General features: G+C 40.4%; 1 non-coding gene across 1 annotated transcript; it reads left to right on the forward strand.

The window, feature by feature from the left end:
• Window positions 1–13607: 13607 nt before the first annotated feature.
• LOC112731988 (small nucleolar RNA R71) lies at window positions 13608–13714 on the forward strand. The gene has a single exon (XR_003167731.1). It is a non-coding gene; the product is annotated as a small nucleolar RNA R71 (small nucleolar RNA).
• The last annotated feature ends 322 nt before the right edge of the window (window positions 13715–14036 follow it).

Raw genomic sequence — 14036 nt, forward strand, 5'->3', positions numbered from 1 at the left:
TGTTCTCAGGATGGGGCAAGACAATGATCTTCTATGAAGAAATCTCTGAGATAGCCAGGAAGACAGTAGATCACTTTGCAAACAATCCTCTATTCTTTATAGAGACACATGAAGAGGTTGATGATCTCATTGAGATAGCTACCAATAATCAGCACTTATACTCCTGTGAGGAGACTCCAGTTAGGGCAGAAGTTCTAGACATGGAGACTGTAGCCGCACCCCCTACTGAGGTTTATAATGCTCCTAGTGATATGAGTGGTAATTACCTTCAAGGAGACACTCTCACCCAAGACCGGTGGACACCTGAGCAGGTTGATGTTCCTCTTACTGAGTTGTTTGAGGTGGTGCATCCCCAAAGGGCCCTCACAGAGAGCCTGGTGCTCCCTGGGAAGGAGACATTGAAAGAAGGTGAGACAGTAGTCTTCACCAAAGAGGCCAAACCTCAGGAGTCTGCTATTGAGGGACTTAAGACAATCACGGACCAGAAAGATCCTGAGACTGCCATTGAGCTCGCCCCTACAGAAGAGAAGAAATCTCAAGTTAATTCTTCTCTGGACGTGCAAGAGGAGCCCGTGACACCCACAGAGCACGCCCTTGTAGAGGTAAAAGAGCCTCAAGAGCTACCTTTCCTTGACGTGCAGAAAGAACTAGCAGATGAGCAGTTGGCTTATTTTTCAGCAGCCCTTAAGGAGCTGCAAGTAAATATCTCTTTGACAGAGGTATTGGAAAAGAAGACTCCCTACACAGCCTATCTAAAAGGTATTTTTTTTTGAAAAGAAGGACCTAAGGAGAGATGAAATAGAGGTACTTACTGAGAAGTACAGTATCCTAATTCAGAATGAGCTGCCAAGGAAGATGCCAGATCCAGGGAGCTTTCAGATCCTATGGACTACTGTAAAGCTCACTTTTGACAAAGCCCTGTATGATCTTGGCTTGAGTTTAAATCTAATAGAAGCTACATCTGGCAGCACTCAAGAAGTTTCTTCTAAAGTAGAAGCTTATGATCCTGACCAACCCACCATGGAAGAGGTGAAGTACATGGGAGAGCCCTATGGAAACACCTACAATCCCTCATGGAAGAATCATCCTAACCTCTCATGGAAGGATCAATAGAAACTTCAGCAAGGTTTCAATAATAATCAAGGTGGAAGGAACCAGAATAGGTTCAATAACATACCACTATTCCCATCTTCTCAAGGAAATATGGAGACCCCTAAGCAGAGCCTTTCTGGTTTAGTCACTCTGGTCTCCAACCTCTCTAAGACCACTCATAGTTTCATAAATAAAACAAGATCCTCCATCAGAAACTTGGAGGTACAAGTTGGTCAGCGGAGTAAGAGGATCCCTAAGACTCCTCCTGACACACTTCCTAGTAACATTGAGGTGAACCCAAGAGAAAAGTGCAAGGCCATCACCACTCAGACTGAGGCTGAATCTGGAGAGGCTGGGAAGGCATTGAACGCCAGTGAGAAAGCCCTCACTGGGTGTTCAACACCCACAATGGCTACAAGCCTAGCACTGAACGCCAGTGAAGAATCCATCACTGGGCATTCAATGCCTATCCTGGCAGCAGAGCTGGCGTTGAACGCCAGCCAGGGAGCATTGGCTGGGTGTTCAACGCCCAAATAGGCAGGAACTCTGGCGCCGAATGCCAGTGAGGAACCCCTCATTGGGCGTTCAATGCCCAAACATCCAGGGAAACTGGCGTTGAACGCCAGCAAGGATACCCCTGCTGGGCGTTCAACGCCCAAAAGGATAGAAAAACTAGCATTTAACGCCAGTAAAGGTGCACAGCATGGGTGTTCAACGCCCAAAGAGCTATCAGAGCTAGCGTTGAATGCCGTAAAGGCACACCTTCTAAGTGTTCAATACCCATTCTAGAAATCCCTATCCAAGAACTAAAGGAAGCCAAAGCTCATATCGAGACCATAGAGATTACTTTGTATGCACTTCTGTAGTGCATGAGTTCTGATGACTACTCATCCCCTAATGAGGATGAAGACACTAGGGAAGAGCAAGTTGCTCGGTACCTAGGAGCTCTTATAAAGCTGAATGCCAATCTATTTGGTGCAAGGCCTTTGTAGGAAGAACCTCTACTGCTTTCCAAAGAACTCAATGCTTTGGTTCAGCAGAGGCTACCTCCTAAGCTTCCAGACCCTCGACGCTTCCTGATTCCTTGCACCGTATGCACCATGACCTTTAAGAAGGCTCTGTGTGACCTCGGGTCAAGCATAAACCTCATGCCACTCTCTGTAATGGAGAAGCTGGAAATCCAAGAGGCACAAAAAACAAGGATTACCTTGCATAAGGACTGGATGTTGTTCAAGGCTCTTGACCCTCTATTACCCCCTAACAAGGGAGGCACTTGCACAAAGGATTCAGCATCCAAACTTCCACCCTTGGATAAAACCAATTCAATCCCTCCTAAGACCAAACATAAGTTTGGTATTGGATATACACTATCCACAAAGAAGGAAGGCCCCCAAAGGAAGATACCTAGGGGCTGGAAAAACAAAAATATCCCTACTGAAGGCTTTTCACCATGGAAAATAGTAATGTTCACTTATCTCATCATGGTATTCACCATGGAAGAGGGAAATGGTACTAAGGGACACCAACATATTACTGCAAGCCCAATGAAAAGAGCATTATCATTGGTTAGGAATTTCGCACAAATAATTCTGTTGATAGTATAGTTCCCAACCAACAAATAATACTCAAATCAAAGTTTAATTTTTGGTTGTCACAAGTCCAACCCAATAAAAGTAACCGAGAGTATTAGTCTCGGGTCGTCTTCTCAAGGAATTGTAGTGAGGTATGCGTATTATTGGTTATGGTATCCAAGGGGTGGGTTGGTTGATAAAAGGGTAAGAAAATAAATGCAACAACTAAATAAAGCAAGTAATAAAGAGAGATATTCATGGCAAAGATTGAGAATATAGACTTTCTATCCTAGTCATACAGTGATTAACAAGAATTTATCCTATTTAGTCATCTCCAACAATGGAAGAAGGTACAATGTTATCTTCACACGAGAGAAAGTCAAATAAGACTAGTTAATCTCAATCTAAAAGTCCTAATCAACTTACTAATTGAATTAGCAAAAGATTAGCGTCAATGGAAACAATATTAAGTAACAACTCTAGGTTACCAACATAAGTTGGGTATTCATGACTCAAGATTGCCTAATTTCTCTTTCTAAGCCAAGAAAGCTCAAAAAGCTACTCTAATATCCAACCAAGAATTTTGTCAAATACTTGGAAGGCGTGAAAGGAAAACATGGTAAATTGCAAGGAAGAATAAAATCTATTACTACCCAATGTAAGAAATCAACAACAACAACTAAAGAAAGCAAAATTAACATGAAATACCTCAAATTGCATTAAAAGAAATGAAAATTAACAAGAGTGCATGAACATAAAAGTAACCAAAATGAGAAATTAACAAGAGAAAATAGGAAAATTAAGACAATAGAACAAGAAATTAGAAAGGAAACAAGATGAAAACATGAAATTAAACCTAGATCTAAGAGAATTTAACCTAATCCTAACCTAATTCTAGAGAGAAGAGGGAGCTTCTCTCTCTAGAAACTAACTAAAGTATGGTCCTAAACTAAACTAATTGCTCTCCCTTTGTCCAATCTTGAATTCTACATGAAATACCCTCAGAAACGAGTTGGATTTGGGCCTGGGAACCTCAGAAATCGCCCCAACGAATTCACTTTAATGAGGTCACGTGCCTAACGTCACGCGTGTGCGTCACTGGCAAATTTCCTCCTCACGTGTACGCGTGGCTGACGCATGCGCGTGGATTTGCAAATGTCTTTTTCATGCGTACGCGTGAATGATGCGTGCGCGTGGCCCTTAATTATCCAAATGCTCATTTCTTCATGAATTCTCCACCTTGCATGCTTTTCTCTTTACTTTTTCCACCCAATACTTGCCTTATAAGCCTGAAATCACTCAACACACATATCAAGGCATCGAATGGAATTAAAGTGAATTAAATTTATCAATTTAAGGGCCTAAAAAGCATGTTTTCACTCTTAAGCACAAATTTAGGGAGAATTACAAAACCATGCTATTTCATTGAATAAATGTGAGAAAAGTTGATAAAATCCCGAAATTAAGCACAAGATAAATCACAAAATTGGAGTTTATCACCCAACCCTGCCTCATGTAGTGAACAAGATCCTGTCTCTTGAGCGTCTTACGCTAATCCATGAGAGCACAGGAAGGAAGCTCCCAGTAAGGAGTACGGATTTATTCCTCTATGACTATCTTCCTCTTTGAAAGGAGTTGTCCGTCAAGCTAATGACATTAAAGAAGCGCTTGTTGGGAGGCAACCCAACCTTAATTAATTATTTTTATTTTCCCTAATTTTGTTTTTCTTTAAGTTATTTTTTGTAGGGTCATGATCATGTGCATCAATCAGAACAGAGAAAGAAATGTTAAGCAGTAAAAACAGAACACTCCAGATTTGCTGGCATTGAACGCTAGCCAAGGATCAGACCCTGGTGTTCAAACGCCAATGCAGAGGGCAGGGAATCTGAATTCCCTAGCCTCTCAGGACCAGTGGGTCCCACAGACTCTCCACATATCATATTTGCTCGAGGACGAGCAAAAATCTTAAGTTTGGTGTTGCGAAAGCTTTGCTTTTTGACTTTTACCAGTCCTGTAAAGAGCCATGAGGGAAGAAAATAACATCTGGGTAAAAGAGGAAATAACTTCGTTGCAAGTATAGTTCTCAACCGACAAGTAATGCTCAATCAAAGTTTAATCATTGGTTGTCACAAGTCCAACCCAATAAAAGTAACTGAGAGTATTAGTCCCGGGTCATCTTCTCAAGGAAATGCAGTGAGGTATGCGTATTATTGGTTGTGGTATCCAAGGGGTGGGTTGGTAAAAGGGCAAGAAAATAAATGGCAAGAAATTAAGACTATGAACCCTCAAATGTTATACATGAAAATCCCATGAACCAGGATTGAAAGTTTCTGAACAAGGACCTATACCTCTCTGTGGCTTCATTTCTTTTCTTATGTTCTATCACTTGCTTGGGGACAAGCAGGATTTAAGTTTGGTGTTGGATGCGCGGGAATTTGCCTCTCAACAAATTTCCTTCCGGCAAGTGCACCGGATTGTCGTCAAGTAAAAACTCACCGTAGAGTGAGGTCGAATCCCACAGGGATTGGTAGATCGAGCAATGTTAATTGGAGAATTGTGCTAGTTGAGCAAAATCGAAATTAAAATTGGGAATTGCAGAAAGTAAATTGGTGGGAAGCTTAAATTGTAAGAAAGTAAATGAACAGAAATTAAATTGCTGAAATTAAATGATCGAAGCTTAAATTGAAAGAAATTAAATGGGAATGGGAATTACATGAAATTAAAGACAGAAAGTAAATAGAATGGGTAGATCAGAGATGGGGATTCATTGGGTTTTAGGAGATATTGAATTCTCTGGATCAAATCATTTTCATCTCTTCCTCAATCAATGCATTCATTGACATTGCTTGGAAATCTTAGATGATTGGATCCCAATGTATTGGCTCACCAATCTCTCTAAGCATGAACAATTGCCCAATGTCTTGATTTAATTGCTCATGGGAAGAGTTGAAGTTTGGTCACTGACTATACCACACAAATTCTTAGATTAAAGTATTGGTAGGATTACATGTCACTATATCCATCCAACCCAATCTAATCTAATGTGAGAAAGCAATTCTAGCATGAACTCTTCATTCCTCTCTCGAGGCTCCAAAGAATTCTAATTATGGGTAGCTTCTCTCTCAAGACAACTATCCAATTGAATTAAGACCAAAATCTTTCTAACAAAATCAAGAAAAAAGAGAGAAGAAGAAGATGTAAACTACTATTGATCCATTGAATTACAATACAGCTCCCTAACCCAATGAAAGGAGTTTAGTTGTTCATAGCTCTCAAAAAGGAAATTGGAATTGAAAGATACAATCTGAAAATTGACAAACAGAGAATGAAAATTACAAAATATGTAAAAGTGCCCAGTAAGTGAAAGTGAAAGAAAAGTTCTCCGTGAAAAAAAAGGCCTCTCTAACTTAAATTCTAAGCTATTTATACACTTTCTTCCATTGATCTTCAAGCTTTGAATTGGGCTTTTGACCTTGATGGAATTTGGTTGAAAATGGCTCCAATTGGTTTTCCTGATGTTGAGAAGAGATCTGTGTGAATTTTGAATCCTGATGCTTCACGATTGAGTCAATGTTTGAGGGCCGACGTTGACTCAAACGCCATTTAGAACAAAACCAGAAAAACCAGGAAGCTTGCTGTCATTGGCATTTGACTCAATGTTAGAGGGCCAATGTCAGCTAACCCACGCGTACGCGTGCCTTGCGCTTCCGCAAAAGGGTCAAAAATTCTCATCCTCACGTACGCGTGCTTCACGCGTGCGCGTGGATGCAAGTTTTTCATTTTGCAGTTTTAAAAGGAAGCATGGGATGTTGGCCTCAGCGTTGGACTCCTAACATTTCCTCCAATGTTGGCATTTTCACGCGTGCACGTACTCCACGCTTACGCGTGCATTGCCTTTTTTTCCATCCACGCGTACACGTCATTGACGCGTACGCGTCGATTCAAAATTCTCAACTCCAATTTCTGGGCTTGGCATCGCGGATGTTGGAGGCAGCGTTTGAGGCAACGTTGGACCTCCAACGTTCGATTTTGATGCGTACGCATGACCCACGCGCACGCATGGATGGTCTATTTTTGCCATTCCACGCGTGCGCATGACGTACGCTTCCGCGTGGATATCAAAATTTGCTTTTTCACACGTACGCGTCATAAACGCGTACGCGCCACTCAAAATTCACTTAGCTCCAGAATTGAAGTTTTTATCACCACGTTGGGGGTAACGTTGGATGTCCAACGCTACCTCAAATGTGAGCATCAGCATTGTTTACAGAGAAGTGCTCTGTTTCTCTCCCAACATTTGAGGCAACGTTGGTGGTCCGACTTGGCCACCAACGTTGCTTCCTCTTCACCCTTTCCATGCTCCTTGTTCAACCTTCCTCCATGCTTTCCTTCACCTATTATCAACCAATAAATGCATCAAAGCCTTGCTAAAGTCATGAGAATTCTTATCATTCTTAGCCTACAAGTAATCATGGCATAAATCATCATGAAGTTACATGAATATAGGCATACATGAATTTCTACCCAATTTGCTTACTTATAGCTCAAGAAAGTACATACAACCTATTAAAAACAAGGAAAAAGGATAGTGAAACTAGCCTAAGATGCCCTGGCATCATAACACCAAACTTAAATCTTGCTTGTCCCTAAGCAAGTACTGAATTTATTAAGAAGAAAGAATGAAACAGAAGGGAATGTTCATATCAGCAAGTCATTATTATTAGTCAATGGGGTTTTATGCAAAGAAATGCAACAGCTCACTTCTTATTGATCTTTAGGCATAGAAAGTCTCCTTCAATCATCAATTATCATACTGCTATGACATCTTATTATTCATTCATCCTTGGTAGTTGCTTTTCTTCATTTTCTTTTCCTGTAGACTTTAGTTCAGTGTCATGTGTTGTAGTAGTTTCTTAGCTTATTTGTACTTAACACAATTTTTACTACAGACACTTGGCTCACAAATCTTCTTAAGATATTGATGCCCAGCACCTCTTTGGGTTACTAAATGTCTTGTAGCTAGGTTGCTCTTGATAATGGACTTTCGGTTGATAATCCCGGGTTAGTTAACCCAAGTTACCAAGTGTTAAAGTACTCCATAGAACCTAATCATCCAAGCAGATCCTAGTACACAGACACCATAGGCATATGTCCTAAGGTCCAAGCTATTGGTGTCTAGCCTTATTCATTGCTTTCTTTTGTTTTTGCTGCCACTTTTAGCTTTTCTTTTTTTCTTTCTTTTTGTACTTGTTTCTTTTTCATCCAAGGGTTCTTATTTACTAAGATTCATAGACAGCAAGCTAATTTACACTAAAGGGGGAACAATCTATCCTTTTATTCATTATAAGTGAGCTACTACACACTCAAAGATACATACAACCACTTACTGTTATTTTACTACTTGCTAAAAAGGAACTATTCCACTTCTTGTTCAAGCATTTCTTTTATTTAATTGAAAAGGCTCAGGGGACAAGATAAGCATTTAACAAGTGAAAGGTAAAGTACACACACTTAAGCTAGCATACTTATTGCAAACTTAAACTCACAGAATGCAAAACAACTTAACTACAATTAACTATTAACATGGGCACATTCAGGTTTCCAATTTAGAGCATTTTAAAGCAGATGGAATTAAGTAACAATACAACCTCTTGGTGGCTCCTTCTTTTTGCTCTCATCTAATGGTGTGTATTCCCTCCAAGAGATTAATTGAATTCCTGCAAGTTATTGGAAATTGCTTGCTCTCCAAAGCACTTGAGAGATTGTTAGCATGCATGTATACTTGTAGGCTTTTGAGCTTAGATTGGTGTGTGAACACCAAACTTAGTTTCTTGCCTTATGCAGCAAATTGGGTCTTATGAAGAAAACATCAAGTACTTTTATTAAGAAAGTAAGCTATGAACTAGAAAGCAACCATGAACTAAGTAACAAACTAGAACTAGAAAACAAACAACTTTTTGAGTAATTTCTCTGATTGTTTGGAGCTGACAACTAGTTATGCGGTGCAATGTGTTCTTCATACAATCCATGGTGGAACACCAAACTTAGGATTACACATTCACCCTTTAATTTCTTTAGTGTGCAACACCAAACTTAGCTCCTTGCAATAGAAAATTTACTTAACTCTTATTGACAAGCTATGAAAAGAGAATTACCTTTGGTTGGGTTGCCTCCCAACAAGCGCTCTTTTAACGTCACTAGCTTGACGGTTTACTCTCTCAGTTGAGTCTGTATTTTGTCTTAGGCCCTTCCTTCATATCACTCAAATAGTGCTTGAGCCTTTGTCCGTTTACAGTGAAGATCTCCTGTGACTTTTCTTCCATAATTTCTATATGTCCATAAGGAGAAACTTTTGTGATAAGAAAAGGGCCTGACCACCTTGATCTCAATTTCCCTGGGAACAATTTCATTCTGGAGTTGTAAAGTAGCACTCTCTGCCCTTCCTCGAAGCTTCTTGGTGCCATCTTGAGGTCATGTCTTTCCTTTATCTTTTCCTTGTATATTCTGGCATTTTCATAAGCTTGGAATCTGAACTCCTCTAATTCTTGCAGTTGCAAGAGCCTCCTTTCACCAGCAACTTGGCCATCAAAATTTAACAGCTTGAGAGCCCAGAAAGCTTTGTGTTCAAGCTCTAATTGCAGGGGACAAGCCTTACCATACACCAGCTGATATGGAGACATTCTAATTGGTGTTTTAAAGGCTGTCCTGTATGCCCAAAGAGCATCATTCATCTTCTTCGACCAGTCTTTTCTCGAAGCTCCCACCGTCTTTTCCAGGATCCTTTTCAGCTCTTGGTTGGATACTTCTATCTGACCACTTGTTTGGGGATGATAGGGTGTGGCAATCTTGTGCTTCACCCCATATCTCAAGAGTAGGGTCTCTAGTGGTCTATTACAAAAATGGCTTCCTCCATCACTGATGAGTACTCTGGGAACCCCAAACCTGCTAAAGATATTCTTTCTGAGGAAGTTCAGGACCACCTTGTTGTCATTTGTATGGGTTGCAATGGCCTCTACCCATTTTGATACATAGTCCACTGCTACCAAAATGTAATTGTTTGAGTATGAGGTTGGGAGTGGTCCCATGAAATCATTCCCCCATACATCAAACAGCTTAAGTTCCAAGATGAATTGCTGTGGCATCTCATTTTTCTTGGGCAAATTTCCAGCCCACTGACATTCATTGCAGTTTTTCACTAGCTCTCGTGCATCTTTGAAGTTGGTGGGCCAAAAGAACCCGCACTGCAAGACTTTTGCTGCGGTTCTTTCTCCTCCAAAATGGCCCCCAAAGCAGGAACCATGACAATTCCATAAGACTTCTCTTCCTTCCTCCTCTGAAACACACCTTCTGAGCAATCCATTCGAGCATTTTTTGAATAAGTATGGCTCATCCCAAATGAAATACTTTGCATCATTGATGAGTTTTCTCTTTTGATGCTTGTTGTTCATTGAAGAAAATTCCCCAGTCGCCTTAAAATTAGCAATGTCTGCGAACCAGGGTGCCTTATTAACCAGCATTAATTGCTCATCAGGGAAGAATTCATTGACACTTGATTTGTGGGTGCTACCTTCATCACAGGGGATTCTGGACAAATGATCTGCTACTTTATTCTCCACTCCCTTCTTGTCTTTAATCTCAATGTTAAATTCCTGCAATAGCAAAATCCACCTTATTAGTCTTGGTTTTGACTCTTGTTTTGCACGTAAATATTTTAGTGCTGCATGATCAGTAAAAACAGTCACTTTAGATCCAATGAGATAAGATCTAAACTTGTCAAATGCAAACACTATTGCCAGTAGTTTCTTCTCAGTAGTGGTATAATTCCTTTGACTTTCATTCAAAACCTTGCTGGCATAATTTATAACATGCACTAAATTAGCTTTCCTCTGTCCAAGCACTGCCCCAACAGCATAGTTTGATGCATCACACATTAGTTCAAAAGGTAAATTCCAATCAGGTGGGGCAATGATAGGTGCTAAGGAAAGTTCTCTTTTTAGTGTTTCAAATGCTAGTGTGCATTTTTGATCAAATACAAAAGGTGTATCAGAGACCAATAGGTTGCTTAAAGGCTTTGCAATTTTGGAAAAATCTCTGATAAACCTTCTGTAGAAACCAACATGGCCTAAAAAACTCCTAATTGCCTTGACATTACTAGGTGGAGGTAATTTCTCAATTAATTCCACCTTAGCTTTGTCTACTTCTATGCCTTTTTCAGAAATTTTATAGCCAAAGACAATCCCTTCTATTACCATAAAATGACATTTCTTCCAGTTTAGAACTAGGTTTGTCTCTTGTCACCTTTTTAATACTAAGGCATGATGATTAAGGCAATTGGGAAAGGAATTTCCAAAAACTGAGAAATCGTCCATGAAGACTTCAATGAATTTTTCAATCATGTCTGAGAAAATAGACAACATGCATCTTTGGAAAGTTGCAGGGGTATTGCACAATCCAAAAGGCATGCGTCTGTAAGCAAAATCTCCATATGAACAGGTGAATGAAGTCTTTTCTTGATCTCTTGGATCAACCACTATTTGATTATAACCCGAAGATCCATCAAGAAAGTAAAAATATGCATGTCCTGCCAATCTCTCCAGCATCTGGTCCATAAAAGGAAGTGGAAAATGATCTTTTCTAGTAGCCTCATTGAGTTTCCTATAGTCAATGTGCATCCTCCAGCCTGTTACCGTCCTTGTAGGTATGAGTTCGTTCTTCTCATTGGGTACAACTGTGATCCCTCCTTTCTTTGGAACCACATAGACAGGACTCACCCATGGGCTGTTGGAAATGGGATAAATGACTCCTGCTTGGCATAGCTTCATCACTTCTTTTTGGACCACTTCTTTCATGACAGGATTCAATCTTCTTTGAACTTGAATGGAGGGTTTGGAGTCATCTTCCAGCAAGATTTTATGCATGCATATGGATGAGCTTATCCCTTTTAAGTCAGCAAGGGTCCACCGAATGGCATCTTGGTGTTTTTGCAGCACCTTGATTAATTCCTCTTCCTGTTCTTGACTGAGGGCAGAATTGATGATCACTGGGTAACTCCCATCCCTTCCCAAGTATGCGTACTTGAGAGTAGGAGGTAGTGCTTTCAACTCCAGTTTGGGTGCTTCTTTCTCCTTTTACCTCTCCTCCAATGTGCTTGGAATAGATATTTCAGCTAAGTTGACATCAGCAACCTCAACATTTAACATGGAATCACCATTTGTGAGCCCTTCAAGTACTTCTTCAAAGGTTTCTTGCACCACAGTTTCCACTGCATCTAGCCTCATACACTCTCCCGGTGACTCTGGTAGATAGCTCATGGCTTTGAATACATTGAATACCATCCTCTCCTCATGTAGCCTAAGGGTAAGTTCACCCTTTTGGACATCAATGATGGCTCCAGCAGTGGCTAAAAATGGCCTTCCCAGAATTATTGAAGCCTTAGCTTCTTCCTCCATGTCCAATATCACAAAGTTAGCACGGAAGATGAAGTCTCCTACTTTCACTAGCAAGTCTTCCACTATTCTATGAGAGAATTTGAATGACCAATTTGCCAATTGGAGAGCCATTCTTGTTGGTTTGGCTTCCTCAATCTTCATTCTCTTCATCATTGTTAAGGACATCAAATTTATACTAACCCCCAAGTCACATAAGGCTTTTTCAACTGTTATTTCCCCTATAATGCAGGGAATTTGGAAGCTTCCTGTGTCCTTCAATTTTTGAGGCAGCTTGTGTTGGATGATAGCACTACATTCCTCAGTTAAGATCACAGTTTCATCATTCCTCCGGCTTCTCTACTTGGTCATCAATTCCTTCAGAAACTTAGCATAAAGTGGCATTTGTTCTAGTGCTTCTGCAAAGGGAATGTTGATCTAAAGTTTCTTGAAAATATCCAAAAATTTGGAGAAGTGGTTGTCCTTTGCATTCTTCATTAGGCGTTGAGGGTAAGGAGCCTTTAGGACATATGGCCTTAGAGCTTCTTTCTCTTCTGATGGGTTGGGAACAGGTGTTTGTGCTTCTTCTTTGGTGTTTGAACTGCCCTCTTCCTTCTCTTTTTGAGTCTCCCTTGGAGTCTCTTTCAATTCCTTTCCGCTTCTGAGGGTAATAGCTTTGCATTCCTCTCTTGAAGTTGTCCTGGTGGCATTACTTGAATTGTGGCCAGGAGCTTGCTTGGACAAGTATCCAATTTGTGCTTCAAGCTTTTGAGTGGCAGCATCTTGATTTTGCCGATTGGATATTACCTCCTCCTTGAATGTTTTTTATGTCGTCAAACTCTTTGCAAAGATTTGCAAGCATAGCTTCCATTCTGGCCATTCTGTCATCATCATATGGTGATGGTTGGTTGGAATTTGGGTGTTGAGAGTGGTTGTTATGGTTTTGGTATGATGGCTGTGAACGAGTATTTTGTGTGGTCTGGTATGGTTTTTGGTTGGAGTTTTGGTGAGTGGAGTTGTTGTACTGGTTTAGGTTATGGGGTCTGTGATCTTGGCCTTGATTTTGTTGGTTTCCCCACCCAAAGTTTAGGTGGTTCCTCTAACCAGAATTATAGGTTTTAGAGTATGGATCATTAGCTTGCCTAGATGAGTTTCCAAGGTAATTAGCTTCCTCCCAGTTAGCTCTTTCTTCTGTCTCCAATTCTTCTTGGGGTGATGGATGAGTGTGAATAGCTGCAGCCTGAGTCTTCTCCATTTGCTTGGTCAATTCAGTTAGTTTCTTGGTAATCATCTTGTTCTGGGCCAAGATTACATCCATATGGTTCAATTCCAAGACTCCCCTATTATTGCTTCTCTCTGATGCATAAAAGTACTCATTATCAGCCACTATCTCTATAACATCAATGGCCTCTTCAATGGTCTTTTTCTTGTTCAGAAAACCTCCAGATGAGTGGTTTACAGCTTTTCTGTATTCACAATTCAGCCCTTCATAGAAGATGTGGATTTGCACCCACTCATTAAATATATCAGGGGGCATTTCTTTGTCAAGTCTTTGAATCTCTCCCAGGCTTCATAAAGAGTTTCACCATCCTGCTGTTTGAATGTCTGCACTTCAGTTCTTAGCCTGTTTACTCTTTGTGGAGGGTAGAACCTTGTCAAGAATCTGCTCATTACATCTTCCCAGGTGGTCAAGCTTTCCTTCGGAAATGACTCCAACCATTTTGATGCTTTGTCTCTCAAAGAGAATGGAAACAGTAGTAATCTATAGGTGTCAGAATGAACACCATTAGATTTAACTGTGTCACATATCCTTTGGAATTTTGTTAGATGCTCATTAGGATCCTCTTGTGCCCTTCCTCCAAAAGAACAGTTGTTCTGGACAAGAGTTATGAGTTGAGGCTTTAATTCGAATTTGTTAGCATGGATAGTTGGCCTCTGAATACTGCTA

The sequence above is a fragment of the Arachis hypogaea genome, chromosome 12 (assembly GCF_003086295.3).
Source record: "Arachis hypogaea cultivar Tifrunner chromosome 12, arahy.Tifrunner.gnm2.J5K5, whole genome shotgun sequence".
In the NCBI taxonomy this organism is placed as follows: domain Eukaryota; kingdom Viridiplantae; phylum Streptophyta; class Magnoliopsida; order Fabales; family Fabaceae; genus Arachis; species Arachis hypogaea.